Below are 16,219 nucleotides of genomic sequence, written 5' to 3' on the forward strand. Positions count from 1 at the left end.
TGGCGGAGTGGACTCGATGGGCCGAATGGCCTTACTTCCACTCCTGTGTCTTATGGTCTTATGGACTCTATTAAGTCACCTCTCAACCTTCTTCTCTCTAATGAAAACAGCCTCAAACCCCTCAGCCTTTCCTCATAAGACCTTTCCTCCATACCACGCAACATCCTAGTAAATCTCCTTTGTATTCTTTCCAATGCTTATACATTCTTCCTAAAAGAAGGCAACCAGAACTGTATGCAATACCCCAAGTGTGACCACACCACAGTTTTGTACAGCTGCAATATGACCTTATGGCTCCAAAACTCAATCCCTTTACCAAAACAAAACTAACACATCATATACTTTCTTAACAACCCTGACACCCTGGGTGGCAACTTTCAGGGATCTATGTACATGGACACTGAGATCTCTCTGCTCATCCACACTACCAAGAATCTTACCATTAGCCCAGTACTCTGTATTCCTGTTACTCCTTCCAAAGTGAATCACCTCACACTTTTCCACATGAAACTCCATTTCCCACCTCTCAGCCCAGCTCTGCAGCTTGTTTGTGTCCCTTTATAACCTGCAGCATCCTTCAGCACTGTCCACAACTCCACCGACCTGAGTGTCATCCACAAATTTACTAACCCATCCTTCTGCGCCCTCATCCAGGTCATTTATAAAAATGCCAACAGCAGTGCCCCCAAAACAGATCCTTGCAGTACACCACTAGTAACTGAACTCCAGGGTGAACATTTCCCATCAACCACCACCCTCCATCTTTTTTCAGCTAGCCAATTTCTGATCCAAACCACTAAATCACCCTTAATCCCATACCTCTATATTTTCTGTAATAGCCTACCATGGAGAACCTTATCAAATGCTTTACTGAAATCTATATACACCACATCAACTGCTTTACCCTCATCCACCTGTTTGGTCACCTTTTCAAATAACTCATTTGAGGTTTGTGAGGCACGACCTAACCTTCACAAAACCTTGTTAACTATCCCTAATTAACTTATTCCTCTGTAAATGATTATAAATCCTATCTCTTATAATCCTTTCTAGCACTTTACCCACAACTGAAGTAAGGCTCATTGGACTATGATTACCAGGGTTGTCCCTACTCCCCTTTTTGAACTAGGGGACAACATTTGCTATCCTCCAGTTTTTTGGTATTATTCCAGTAGACAATGATGACATAAAGATCAAAACTAAAGGTTCTATAATCCTCTCCCTAGCTTCCCAGAGAATCCTAGTGTAAATCCCATCCAGCCCAGGGGATTTATCTATTTTCACACTCTCCAGAATTGCTAACACCTCCTCCTTATGAACCTTAATCCTGCTCTTGACTTGTCGATTGAGTAAACTAGGGCTGTGTTCCCTTGAGCTAAGTAGGTTACAAAGTGACCAAAATTCTGAGTCAAAATTCTTAAGAGGGCTTAAAGAATAGCTGCTGGGAAAATGTTTCCAAGCAGGGAAACTTAGAACATGGGGTCAGTGTCTCAGAATAAAAGGATAACCATTTAGGACTGGGGTGATGTGATTTTTTTTACTTGAAAGGATGTGAATATTTTGAATTTGCTGTCCAGAGAGCTACAGATGCTCTGTTGTGTGTATAGGCAATGATTGATCACTCATTTTACACTTTAAAAAAACAGGTACCTCAATTATCTGAATATCAATTTTACGAATTTCAGATTATCTGAAGGGGATCTCAAGGTCCCGATAGCTGTTTCAATCCTGATCCCATCTTTTATTTACAGGTACAATGATTAAAAATGAACTCGGCTCACTGAAAGGCTGCCGAGAACAGTCCCAGACAGTCCAGGAACCATCTCTAAATGACTGACCTCTCACCCTCTCTCTCTCTCCCCACACTTTCCCAAGAGTTCTACATAGGAGTGAACCCTAAACCCCCTTCCCCAGATAATCTCTCCAACATTGTCGTGTGCAGGGGGCAGAGGTGGAACCTGTCAAAAAGTTGCAGGAGAAAGTTGTGTGCGTGCTATTTGGAGACTTACACCACAAACACAGCAGCAGTCTTATTGTTCATGTACAGTCCGGCTACCCCGGTGGGGCGGGGGAGGCAAGGGCCAGGGGGCAGCACAGATGGGGGTCAGATGTTGATGGGGGTGGACAGGGCAGCAGGGTTTGGGGGGGCAAGGTTGGAGGGTGAGGGGGTGGGGTGGGGGTGGTGTTGGTTGGGGTTGGGGGCAGAGTGGGATCAGACAGGATTGGGGTCGGACGGGGGCAGGGTGAGTGCGGATGGACTTCGGGGTCGGACAGGGAGCAGGGGGTGGGTGCGGTGTTGGACGGAGTTGGGGGGGTGAACGGGGGAAGGGGTGGGGCGGTGTTGGACAGGGTTGGGAGTGGGTGGGGTGATGTTGGATGGGATGGGGGATGTTGGATAGGGTTGGGGGCCAGGTGGGGGCTGTGTTGGATGGGGTTGGGGGCCAGGTGGGGGGCGGTGTTGAATGGGGTTGGGGGCAGACAGGGGAGGGGTGGGTTGGTGTTGGAGGTAGGAGTGGGCAGGGGTGGTTTTGGATGGGGTGGGGGTGTTGGATGGGGTTGGGGTGGGCGGGGTAGTGTTGGACGTAGTTAAGGGTGGGCGGGGGCGGTGCTGGATGGGATTGGGGTGGGCGGGGACGGTTTTGGACAGGGTGGGGGGTGTTGGATGGGGTTGGGGTGGACGGGGGCAGTGTTGGATGGGGCTGGGGGCAGGCAGGGGCAGGGGTGGATGGGGTTGGGGGCAGACGGGGAGTGGGAGCAGACAGGGTTGGGGTCAAGCAAGGGGGCGGGGCAGGGCAGGCAGGGCCTGGGGGCGGGATTGGGCTCACACGCGGTGTGCTGCTGCCTTGTCTCCTGAACGGGGAGCAGACCTCATAGAAAACTCCGAACGCCCGGGGGAAATCAATTAACCGAATAATCAATTATCTGAACAAAATTGTGCCCACCCATCTCATTCGGATAATCGAAGTTCCTCTGTACTAATGGTATTTGGAAACTGTATGGCAGGCAAAATTGAGGTAGAATATCAAACATGATCTTCGTGAATTGCATATCAGAGCCAAACAACCAAATTATCGACTCAACCTGCAATTCCTTGTCACAGGCAGTCACACAATTCAGTCTAAAATAAAACAAAGAATTGTGGATGCTGAAATTTTAAAACAAAAACAGAAACTGATGGAGAAACTCATCAGTACAATGAAAGGACAATGGATTTGAAATATTAACTCTGTTTCTCCATCTACAGATGTTGCCAGACCTGCTGAATTTCTTTTTTTTTAACTGACTTCAGTCTCCTTGCCACAAGCTACCTCAACAGAAACTAGTCTTAAAATGTGAGCCTTAAACAGGCATTTGGACACTTATCTCACAAGCTAAAAATTATCATCTGCTTCACAAATAGGTAAAGAATATCTATCTTTTCTTTTCCCGATATAGCAGACAGTATACCTTCTGCTAAAAATGAATACAAACTTTCTGCCTGCTAAATCAGTTATTTAGTAAGCCAATTAGCATCTGGAGTATCAGGATCTCATAGCTGAACTGATTGGTTTACTATTTGAAGTAAGATTATCCTTTTGTTGATTTCTTTCTCCCAACCTTGTAAAACTAACTTGTATTTTGTTCAGTGAAAGATATTTATTAAAATGTGAATCATTAATAACATTCTGAAATATAAGCATACCGTGATAGAGTAACATTGGGAGGAAATGTTCTTCTCTGAGGTAGTAAGAATGGGTGAGATGGTTTAAAATGACAAGAGAGAGTCCATAAATCGTATCCTTGACATTGAGAAAAGCCTTTTATTCGGTCCTCACACCTTAGATGGTAAGTTTGGAATCCCATTGGAAAATGCTGAGAAGTTTACTTCCATGCATTTTCATGAATTATACAATGAACGGAAGAGCCTTGGGAAAAGTTGATGGGCAGAGAGACCTGGGAGTGCGGGTCCATTGTACCCTGAAGGTGGCTGCACAGGTGGATAGAGTGGTCAAGAAGGCAAATAGTATGCTTGCCTTCATTGGACGAGGTATTGAGTATAAGAGCTGGCAACTGCTGAAAATGTGTTGCTGGAAAAGTGCAGCCCGAAACGTCGATTCTCCTGTTCCTTGGATGCTGCCTGACCTGCTGCGCTCTTCCAGCAATACATTTCCAGCTCTGATCTCCAGCATCTGCAGTCCTCACTTTCTCCTATAAGAGCTGGCAAGTCATGTTAACATTGTACAAGACATTAATTCTGCTGCATTTAGAATATTGTGTACAGTTCTGGTCGCCACATTACCAGGAGGATGTGGATGCTTTGGAGAGGGTGCGGAGAAGGTTTACGAGGATGTTGCCTGGTATGGAAGGTGCTAGCTATGTGAGTAGGTTAGGTTTATTTTCATTAGAAAAAAGGAGATTGAGGGGGGACCTGATTGAGGTTTACAAAATCATGAAGGGTATAAACAGGGTGGATAGAGACAAGCTTTTTCCCAAGGTGAAGGATTCAATAACAAGAGGTCATGCTTTCAAGGAGAGAGGTGGAAAGTTTAAGGGGGATACACACGGCAAATACTTCACACAGAGGGTTGTGGGCATTTAGAACATGTTGCCAGCAGAGGTGGTAGAGATAGGCACGGAAGATTCATTTAAGATGGATCTGGATAAATGCATGAGTAGGTAGGGAGTAAAGGGGTACAGAAGTTTAGGAATTGACCGACAGGTTTAGACAGTACATTTAGATCGGCTCAGGCTTGGAGGGCCGAAGGGCCTGTTCCTGGGCTGTAAATTTTCTTTGTTCTTTGTTTTTTACCCTATGAATACCTCAATTTTCTGCACTATCATCGCACTTGCAACTGTTCTTTCCACAACTGAAAACTTTGATGGCACAAAAACACAGTTAAAAAGCAATGTGTCTTGTCAGTGCCCCTTGCAGCTCATGGAATGGTCATCTAACTTCACAATAAATGGAAACACATCTTCTGCATAAGGTACTTCCATGACCAATGACCATGTTCTTTCTGGGCCCTTCAACTATACAACTTGACATAGACTCACAACGTGAGCTTGGTCTCAACCCAATTCAGCCATTTGCTTTCAAGGTGAAGGCCAGCTAGACATTTTATATGGGAGAAAATTACTGCAAATGTTGGAATCTATACTGAAAACAAAAAATGCTGGAAATCACAGTGAGTCAGGCAGCATCCATGGAGAGAGAGCAAGTTAACATTTCAAGTCTAAATGGCTCTTCATCAGAGCTGACATGAAGTGTGGAGAGGTAGCATTTATGCATTAGTTGGGGGGTGGAATGTTGGGAGAGAAAGGGTGCCGATAGTACAGATTAAGTGATCGGAATATGAGAATGGCAAAATTAGACACACTGTTGTCTGCCAACTGCGTGGGTTTTCCTTCAGGTGCTCCGGTTTCCTCCCACAGTCCAAAGATGTGCAGTTTAGGTGAATTGGCCATGCTAAGTTGCCCATAGTGTTCATGGATGTGTAGGTTAGGAGCATTAGTCGGGGTGAGTGTACAGTAATGGTGTAGGGGAATGGGTCTGTGTGGGTTACTCTTCAGAAGGTCACAGTGGACGTTTTGGGCGTAATGGCCTGTTTCCACATGACTCTATGATAAATGCTGCCCTCTCCACACTTCACGTTAGCTCTAATGAAGAGCCATTTAGATGTGAAACGTAAACATGTTCTCTCCACAGATGCTGTCTGACCCACTGTGATTTCCAACAATCTTAGTTTTCAGTCAGCCAATTTTCTCTCCTAAACATATTGACTTTTTGCCCAGGTATAATCGAGCAGATGTCAGTGCCTTGCTCAGCTATCTGTTACCGGTACGTGAGTTTTGTCAGTGAGCTGTGCTAGATCATTAAATGAGAGTGCTCTTTCAGTGAGATCAGTACCTGCTCTTGCCCACCACCCTGAGCACTCCCATCAGAAGCTGTTCGTCTGATACATGAGTCATAGAGTCATAGAGATGTACAGCATGGAAACAGACCCTTTGGTCCAACCCGTCCATGCCGACCAGATATCCCAACGCAATCTAGTCCCACATGCCAGCACCCTTCCTGTTCATATACCCATCCAAATGCCTCTTAAATGTTGAAATTGTACCAACCTCCACCTCTGGCAGTTCATTCCATACACGTACCACTCTGCGTGAAGAAGTTGCCACTTAGGACTCTTTTATATCTTTGCCCTCTCATCCTAAACCTATGCCCTCTCATTCTGGACTCCCCGACCCCAGGGAAGAGATTTTGCCTATTTACCTTATCCATGCCCCTCATAATTTTGTAAACCTCTGTAAGGTCACCTCTCAGCCTCCGATGCTCCAGGGAAAACAGCCCCAGCCTATTCAGCCTCTCCCTATAGCTCAAATCCTCCAACTCTGGCAACATTCTTGTAAATCTTTTCTGAACCTTTTCAAGTTTCAAAACATCTTTCAGATAGGAAGGAAACCAGGATTGCACGCAATATTCCAACAGTGGCCTAACCAATGTCCTGTACAACCGCAACATGATCTCCCAACTGCTGTACTCAATACTCTGACCAATAAAGGAAAGCATACCAACAACCCTCCGCCACCACCCACTGTCTTCTACCTTTGAGCCATGCCAGCTTTTGTTTCCTTTCCCTAAATCCACTAGCTATTATGTATTTTTTTCCTTCCGAGTTTCTTTTTAAGTGCTGAATTACTTTTTGTTAAAATCAGTATCCATTCAATGCTTCAAAATGTGCAGAGGCTGTAAAATTGTCATGACATGCTTGAACATCCTCTATGATGGCAAGAGGCAGCAATTTGTGCTGTTTTCTCTGCAGACCACTGTGCTAGGAGGGACTATGGAAGTGTAAGCTCCTGACTGGTCATCTCTGAACCTCAAGTGTCACTGTACTGCCTCATACATAGGAGCAGCATTTTCTGACTAAATGTGTGGAATTATCATTAATTCTGTATTCTCACCCAAGCAGGTGGGTGCAGGTATTGAAGGATATGTGCAGGCTAGGTCATAGTACACACTCTGGACATTGTAGTTATCCTCAGTGTACCCCACATTATTGTGCAACACCTTGGCTGCAGTCATATTGACAAAGGTTCAAAGGTCTCTGACGTATGAGGTTAACAACTTGGTTGCTTGAGAGGTGAACAACATTCAGCAATTCCAACATCATACATCCTTGGGATTATAGAATCATAAAATCCCTACTGACCAGAAAGAGGCCATTTGGCCCATTGAGTCTGAACCTGACCTTGAAAGAGCACTCCACCCCACCCAGACCAATTCACCCCCTCACCCTATCCCCATAACCCCACAGTTAGCATGGCTAATCCACCTAACGTGCACATCCCTGGACACTACTACCGGTCAAAATTTTGCTTTATGTTACATCAACATGTATACCAAAAATAATGCTATAGCAGGCAATGTATAGAATCTGTACAGTGTAGAAACAGGTCATTTAGCCCAACAAGGTAAAAACAATGACTGCAGATGCTGGAAATCAGATTCTGGATTAGTGGTGCTGGAAGATCACAGCAATTCAGGCAGCATCCAAGGAGCAGCGAAATCGGCGGTTCAGGCGTTTGCCTGAAACGTCGATTTCACAGCTCCTTGGATGCTGCCTGAACTGCTGTGCTCTTCCAGGACCACTAATCCAGAATTTAGCCCAACAAGTCTACTCCAACCCTCTGAAGAATAACCCACCCAGACCCCTACCCTATTACTCTATATTTCCCAGCCTAACGCACCTAACCTACACATCCCCGAACTCTATGGGCAATTTAGTATGGCCAATTCACCTAACCTGCACATCGTTGGACTGTAGGAGGAAAACCGGAGCAGATCCGGGCAGAATATGCAAACTCTGCATAGGCAGTCAAGCGAGGCTGGAATCAAACCTGGATCTCTGGTGCTATGAGCAACTGTGTCATGTACGTAAGTGAATAAACATTGACAAAAAGTATTTGCTTGTTTACAATGATGTAACTCCTGCACCAGCTATGTGCCCTCGGTGTATTTTCTTTTGCCTCTCTCTCCCACTATGATCAGACTTTAAATCCGTAGCTGGGGTTGCAGGAGTATCCCTTATGGTTGGCCTTGTTGAGTTGGAAGTCTTTGGCGATTGCCCTCTGGTGTTATTCGGTCTTATGTAGTGGGCCTGCTGAGAGTCTCCAGTCCAGGCATGGTCTCACCTTCTTCAGCTTGCACTGCTTCAGATTTGGCAATCATAGGCAGTGGGGAGTTGGAGGGGCAGGGCACCTTTGGAGTGTCCTGAGAAGAAAATTCCAGGGTTTCAGTGTGTCACTCCTCCTCCCTGTGATGCCTGTCTTCCTGGGTCTCCAGGACTGACACAATCCTTTCCGTAGAGATAGCCTGGTCATCACCACTATAGTGAGAACATTAAGGGACTTCGCTATTGATTGTTGGAGCTTAACAAGTGCTTCAGTTCTTGTATATATTTCTGTAGGTTGAGCATGTTACTATATTGAGAACAGGGGCACATCTTCTACACAGGGCTCAGCAGCTACTTGGTCACTTGCAGTCCTCTGAGCACCAGAGACCTTGGACATTTCTTTTTCTGTTGCTGCAGAGACATACAAGTAAGGTGCTCTGAGACCGTATCCCCAAATCTAATCTAGCTTCAGTACCCACAAGATTAAAATCTGTTTGGTGAAGACTTTGTCAGTGCATTCTTTAAGTTCACAGGCTTCCTCCTCAGCTGTCTCTGAGGAGGTCAGGCCAGCATTTCTTCATTCTGGAAGCTCTGACTGAAACGACTGTCCACAGAAGAGTGGGGAAATAATCTGGAGATTGATAGAAACTTGAGTAGAACATGAATAAGTTAATGCTGGTGTTGATCGAAGAGTAGCACAACACTTTGGAGCTTACTGGGTTGATTAAGTACAAGTGTCTTCCCTGCCAGTTCCACTATCTTCTCCTCATAGGGAGTAAAGAGCTTGATGTCCACTACATCCCTTGCTGGACTTTGCCCTCTCTGCCCGATTGTGGGCCAGGTTTTCCTGAAATGAGAGCAAAACGAAGGTTGGATGATGACGGAAGTGAATGCAAGAGCAGTTAGTGACCAAGCATTAGCAGGTGAGGTAGTGAGGTGTCACCAGGGTGAATAGGAAGTGCTAAGGGTTGGAACAGGTGGTAATTGTGGAGGGTGAGGTGGTATAAGCTTTGAGTGGACATCATGAGCGCAATGCTGAAAATTGTTATCTGTGAGCCATGGTATAAAATGTGTTCAGTCACAGAATCACAGTGTGTAATTGTGACATAAGAGTGAGGTAGCGGAGAGATGATGGTGTCACTTACCCATGCCAAGTGCAGAAGACCATTAGCCTTCTTGCTAATAGGCATCCCTTTTGATGGTTGAGACAGTAATAAATACCGTGCTATCCCTGCCCAATGTGTTTAGGTCTTGTTGTGCCCAGCTAGGAAGGTAACTGATACTACCTCCATCACCTTGTTCACTAGTGTCTTCAGATCTTTCTCCATGAAGCATTGCACAAGCTTAGCTTTCTTCTGTGCCATTTGATCAGGTATTACAGGCAATCACCACAGTGTGAGGGATAGTTTCTGGCTTGCAGTATCTGAAGTGGTGTTAAGCTGGGCTTTATGTATGGCACCAGAGCCTTGGAAGTTGGAGAATCCTGGTAGTGGTGAGCACTTGTATTTCATTTACCATGCAATTCACTGAGGAATGAACACAACATCCCGCTCTCATAAATAAGTATGTGACTGACCAGGATAACTTGCTCCAAACATGACAGAAATGACAGCATGAAACCTGCTTGCTGCCATTCTTCAACTTCAAATGGGAAAGTTCCTGCCATCTTATCCAAAATTATATTTGTATGCAATCATTTCTGACCCTTTAAGTAGGTACATATCCCCTCTTAAGTAATTATACAGAAATATTATTCTGAGACCACTATCTGTCACCCATATATTTATGTTGCTATAGTGAATTACGCCAGAAGCAAACGTAAATCTCAGTTATTCCCGAATTATACTTAGACCTAATTTCGACATAAAAGATTTCTTTGTTTCACACATCAACTTGACAGTCAGAATGAGCATTTGCACAGGACCAGTTAGAACTGGAAAAAGCAGCTTTCTGAGCTGTACAAACATCAAGCTAATTTAGCCCTCTATTACCAATCAATACCTAAACCTGTGTCTTCTTTTCCTTCTTTTAAAGCAGCAGAAACGCCACTTTTATCTGTCATACGTCATCAATGCACTGGAAATATAGTTAGCAACCAAAATGTTTACACACAAAGCAATAGGTGGTCACTTACTCATGCTACAAATGCAAATGTTCACACAAAAATGTTAAAGATATTTTTCAGGAAAATGTTTAAACACCTTGATCAAGATTTTCTCTATGTCAGAGAACATTTTTGAAGTAAGAAAATGGTGGAAGTGATCGGAAATCCTAAGCCCTGCCCCAGAATACAGAGTTTCCTATTTTCACAGGAGCAGAATTTGGAGCAGGCTGAATTTCACATACAACATTTAAATCATTAAATGTTTCTACTTATGTCAGATTTTAGCATCTGCTTTGTATGAAGCATGAAGTGTGCAATTAGGCCTACTTGAAACAGATCTGAACATGATGGATTTGATTAGATAATCAGGGTACAAATCTGAAGGGTAAGGTACCCTTTTGGATGTGGTCCTGGTACATCTCTGGAGCAGGTCATGTCTTCTTTAGTGGAAGTATGGTGCCCTTTGGGATGTAAAAAGCAGGCATAAGAAGTTTCTAAATTCAGTGTCAAGCTTACAGAAACTGTTAGAAGTATCTGTCAAGAGGACTTGTTGGAAGTGTCAAGGCATTTTTTAATTCATTTACAAGATGTGGGTGTTGCTGCCTAGGCCAGCATTTATTGCCTATCTCTAACTACGCTCAAGAAGGTGGAGGCTAGCCTCATTCTTGAACCACTGCAGTCCCTGTGGTGTAGGTACATCCATTGTACTGTTGGGAAGAGAGGTCAAGGCTGTTGACCCAGTGACAGTGAAGAAATAATGATACAGTTCCAATTCAATACGGTGTGTGGCATAGACAGAAACTGTCCGTTGCTGTCCATGAAGCCTTGGTGAGTTCCTGGAGCACACCTTGTCGATGGTACACGCTTTGATCAATTTTACAGTGGTGAAAGGAGAGAATGTGGTGCCAATCAGGCAGGCTGATTTGGCCTGAATGGTTTTTGAATGATGTGGTGGTGCCAGTGTTGCACTGAGGTGGACGAAGTCAGAAGTCACACAACACCTGGTTATAGGCCAACAGGTTTATTTGAAATCACAAACTTTCAGAGCATTGCTCCTTCATCAGCTTCTTCAATGTTATTGGAGCTGCACTTATCCAGCCAGATAGAGATCCTGACTTATGTCATATAGATGGCAAGCTGGGTTTGAGGAGTAAGGAGATGAGCTCCTAGAATTAGGAAAACAGGAAACAGGGTCAGGAAAAGGCCATTCAACCATTCAGACCAGAGATTGAAGGGAGGGGGGTGACTCATACGAGTGGCCAGAGAGAGGTTTAACAATTTCTGTTCAGTAGGAAGCAAGAGGTTTTTGTTTTTGTGCTCCATTTTATTGCTCAGGTTATTTTGCTCAAATGAGTGTTCCATGCACTTCAAGGATTCTTGATACCGGCTGGCTATTGGGATACATTGGTTTCCAGCCATCATTTTAAGGATCCCCATTTAATTTCAGATGGGGGAGGAAGGTGCTGATTGCGGGGAGTAATAAATTATTAAAACTTTGCTCAATAGTGATTGCTGGGCCTCTTGCTGAGATATTTGTATCATTGATAGCCACAGGAGAGGTGCCGGAAGACTGGAGGTTGGCTAAAGTGGTGCCACTGTTTAAGAAGGGTGGTAAAGACAAGCCAGGGAACTATAGACCAGTGAGTCTGACCTCGGTGGTGGGCAAGTTGTTGGAGGGAATCCTGAGGGACAGGATGTACATGTATTCGGAAAGGCAAGGACTGATGAGGGATAGTCAACATGGCTTTGTGCATGGGAAATCATGTCTCACAAACTTGATTGAGTTTTTTGAAGAAGTAACAAAGAAGATTGATGAGGGAAGAGCAGTAAATGTGATCTATATGGATTTCAGTAAGGCGTTTGACAAGGTTCCCCATGGGAGACTGATTAGCAAGGTTAGATCTCATGGAATACAGGGAGAACTAGCCATTTGGATACAGAACTGGCTCTAAGGTAGAAAACAGAGGGTGGTGGTGGAGGGTTGTTTTTTAGACTGGAGGCCTGTGACCAGTGGAGTGCCACAAGGATCGGTGCTGGGCCCTCTACATTTTGTCATTTACATCAATGATTTGGATGCGAGCATAAGAGGTACAGTTAGTAAGTTTGCAGATGACACCAAATTGGAGGTGTAGTGGACAGCGAAGAGGGTTATCTCAGATTACAATGGGATTTGGACCAGATGGGCCAATGGGCTCAGAGGTGGCAGATGGAGTTTAATTCAGATAAATGCGAGGTGCTGAATTTTGAGAAAGCAAATCTTAGCAGGACTTGTACACTTAATGGTAAGGTCCTAGGGAGTGTTGCTGAACAAACAGACCTTGGAGTGCAGGTTCATAGCTCCTTGAAAGTGGAGTCGCAGGTAGATAGGATAGTGAAGAAGGCGTTTGGTATGCTTTCCTTTATTGATCACAGTATTGAGTACAGGAGTTGGGAGGTCATGTTGCAGCTGTACAGGACATTGGTTAGGCCACTGTTGGAATATTGCGTGCAATTCTGGTCTCCCTTACGACTCTAAGTTAAAGTTGGTTGCTTAACACGTGCTTAAGAGAGGGGAGAGGGAAGAACCAAAATGCTTCCAAAAACCAGAGGGCTACATAGTTGTGATTTGAACTGTGTTCAGTAGGGAATGCAATGGTTCATCAGTTGGATTGGTGGATGCTGCTCCCAGAAGGAAAAAAAACTGGAAGAATTGGGAAACAAGGTATTTTGCTCCAACTCATCTCAAATACCTTAAACTGGAAGTTCAGTATAACTAGTGTCTTTCATTTCCAAAATCAGCTGATATTTTGTCAACTCTTAATGGATACTCCTTGCAAGAGGCAAAGCTACCGGAGGAGTAAAACACAAAGCTTATGCAAATATAAAAGGATAATCAACCAATAGGTGGTGAGATATGGTTTTAAATTTATTGTCCAGTGCTTCTGGTGAAATCCCTTTGTACTCCCAAGACCACTAACCTCTTTTTATATAGAATATATATAATAAAGTAAGGTATTCTAGCACTGAGTGGTAGAGCAATGATCAATGTAATCGTTCCAAGCTACTATATAGCATCCTTTCAATTGAATGCTCAGAACATAGCACCCATATATTGCTAATTTAGCTTTGAGTAAATCACCAGCAAAGTGTCACAGTGTTCCACAAGTTAGCTGTTGATCTCCTGAAAACAGATTTTACAGCATAAAGTCAGGAACTAGATTATAGATGCAGTCCTTTGGAATGCAAATTAAAAGGTGAATATAAAAAGTCCAAATGTTCAAGAAAATAGCAATCTGTACTACTTTGAAAGAACAGAAGAATGTAAGCACAATTTACGCTCGTATTTTAATTTGGATTCCACAAATTAATTGCTTGTGATCCGTCTTCTGACCAAATGTGTGTTAAATAAATTAGTATTAGCCTTATAACAGTCAGACAGAGCTACATTCACAAATCTGCCAGCAGTCAATGAAAAGTGGATCTAAACACCATAAACACTAGAAGTTACTTCACCGATGCTAGGGTTTTAGAATTCAAACAAAAAGAGCAATTCAAAAGATACACAGTTACCATGGTACCGGTACTGAAAAACATCACTAACAGCAACTGAATTGTCAAATGTTTTAATGGCGAAGAACTTAATGCCCTTCACTGTGGGTAATGACACCAAAAGAATGCATTGTCACGATGCTGTGCCAACAAACTTATAAAATACAAGGATAAATAAATATTTGCTTATATGTTATAGCATTCAAAAGGTGGATGTTACCAGTTTAACTAATTATTTTGAAATAATTGGTAAGAATGCTCATCATTCACACCTTCAGAGGAATTAGGCAAATGAAAATCCTGCAACATATGAGGTCATTTTATATGATAGATCAAAATTACAAAGCTATCATAAACACTTCTGCATTTCCAAATTGCCAGTCCAACAGCAGCATCATAGAAGCATAGGAATTTGTCATCTATTATATATTACAATGTAGAACATGTGTGTTAAAAGAAATAAGATGGCAGAGGGGAAAATGTCAAGTCATTTTACAAAAAGTACAAATAAACCTCAAAGGGGTGAATTCTTCCAGGCTCTTGATGGTGAGTATGGAGATGGGCAGTGGGGTTGGAGAGCAAACAAATTTCAAGAAGAAAACGGGCATTGGCTAGTGGTTAATAAGTTCCCAGTTCTAGCTACTTTTTTCGGGTGAGGACTGGGTGCAATGCTGACAAACTGCATTTGAGGCTCAATCCTAATTAAGGTTAAGTGATTAATTATGATAACTTTCATATGGTGAATACGTATACAGGAGCGTGTTCAGCTTCAGCTACAAATTTGTCGCATGGAGTGCCTGGAGCTGCAGATAGACTCACTACTGAGTATCTATGAGGTTGACTCATGGATAGCACATTTAGTGAGCTGGTCTCACCACGAGTAAAGGTTACAGACAGGAAGACGATTAGGTGCGGGCAGACAGTGCAAGAGTCCCCTGTGGACATTCTCCTCTCAAAAGGGGTCCCGTTTTGGATACTGTGGAAGAATGCCCTCAGGGAAATACAGCAGCAGCAGCCAGATCTGTCACATCACAATTGGCACTGTTCTGCAGCAGGGATGGTTGAAGTGGAGCCAAACAGTAGTGAAAGGGGACTCCATAGTCAGGGACACAGGCAGGCATTTCTGTGCTGTAAGCAAGACTCCAGGATCATGTGTCGCCTCGCTGGTGCCTGAGTCAAAGGATGTCTCTGAGCCGGCACTAGATATTCTGACATGGGAGGGTGAGATGTTGTGGTCCACATTGGCACCAATAACATAGGCAGAAAGAGAGATGAGGTCTTGCAAAGAGAGTTCAGGGAACGAGGTAGGAAGTTGAAAAGCAGAACTTCTAAGGTTGTAATCTCAAGATTACTTCCTGTGCTACCTGCCAGTGAGGCTAGGAATAGGAAGATAGTACAATTACATACATGACTAAAGAGCTGGTGTAGGAGGGAGGGCTTTAGATAATTGGAGAATTGTCAATATCCTGGCAGGAAGCCTTGCTATTGCCGCTCAGGAGGGTTTACACAGAGAGATGAAGTTTAATCTGGCCAAATGTGAGGTGATGCGTTTTAAAAGATCTAATGCAGGAGGGAAGTATACAGTAAATGACAGAACCCTTAGTAGCATCAATATACAAAGAGATCTCGATGTATAGATCCACTGTTTCCTGAAAGTGGCAACATAAGTGGTAAGGAGGTCAAGATGGCATAAAGCATGCATTCCTTCATTAGGCAGCACATAGCGTATAAAAGTTGGCGAGTCTTGTTTCTGCTATATTGATCTTTAGGCCATATTTGATATATTGTGTACAGTTCTGGATGCCACATTAGAAAGATGTGAAGGCTTTGATCAGGATACAGAAACAGCTTACAAAGATATTGTCTGGTTTAGAAGGTATTAGCTGTGAGGAGAGATCGGACAAACTTGTATTGTTTTCACTTAAACATCAAAGGATGGGGACAACCTGTTAGAAGTTTATGATGAGAGACATAGATAAAATTGATAATTGGAGTCTTTTTCCCAGGTAGAAATGTCAATTACTAGGGGGCATAGTTTATGGTAAAAGAGGATAAGTTTAAATAGATGTAAGAGGCAAATAGATATGAGGATGTTAAGTGTCTGGAATACTTTGCAGAGGAGGTGGTGGAGGTTGATACAATAGCAATGTTTAAGAGATATTTTGCCACACACATGAATATGCAAGGTATTGAGGGATACAAACTGCAGAGAGGCAAAGGGTTTTTGTTTAGAAAGGTACCATGCGTTGGCAGAGCCTTGGTGTGCTGAAGAGCCTGAACTGCGCTGCACTGTTACTTAGATCTTTGTTCAAGAGTACTTCAATATCCTCTCTGAAAATTCAAAAGTTGCATAGTTTATAATGTCTGGCCAAGTTGATAGGCTAACTGTTCTATATTTAATTCCAATAATTGAGTTGGTCTATGATAAAGA

At 43.5% G+C, this 16,219-nt stretch overlaps 1 protein-coding gene across 1 annotated transcript in view; it reads right to left on the reverse strand.

Annotated features, from left to right (window-relative positions):
• Nucleotides 1-16,219, reverse strand: part of LOC132817351 (sodium-driven chloride bicarbonate exchanger-like) — a 252,399-nt gene that overhangs the window by 208,375 nt on the left and 27,805 nt on the right. The gene's annotated exons all lie outside the window — the stretch shown is intronic.

This window comes from Hemiscyllium ocellatum, chromosome 7 (assembly GCF_020745735.1).
Source record: "Hemiscyllium ocellatum isolate sHemOce1 chromosome 7, sHemOce1.pat.X.cur, whole genome shotgun sequence".
Lineage (NCBI taxonomy): Eukaryota > Metazoa > Chordata > Chondrichthyes > Orectolobiformes > Hemiscylliidae > Hemiscyllium > Hemiscyllium ocellatum.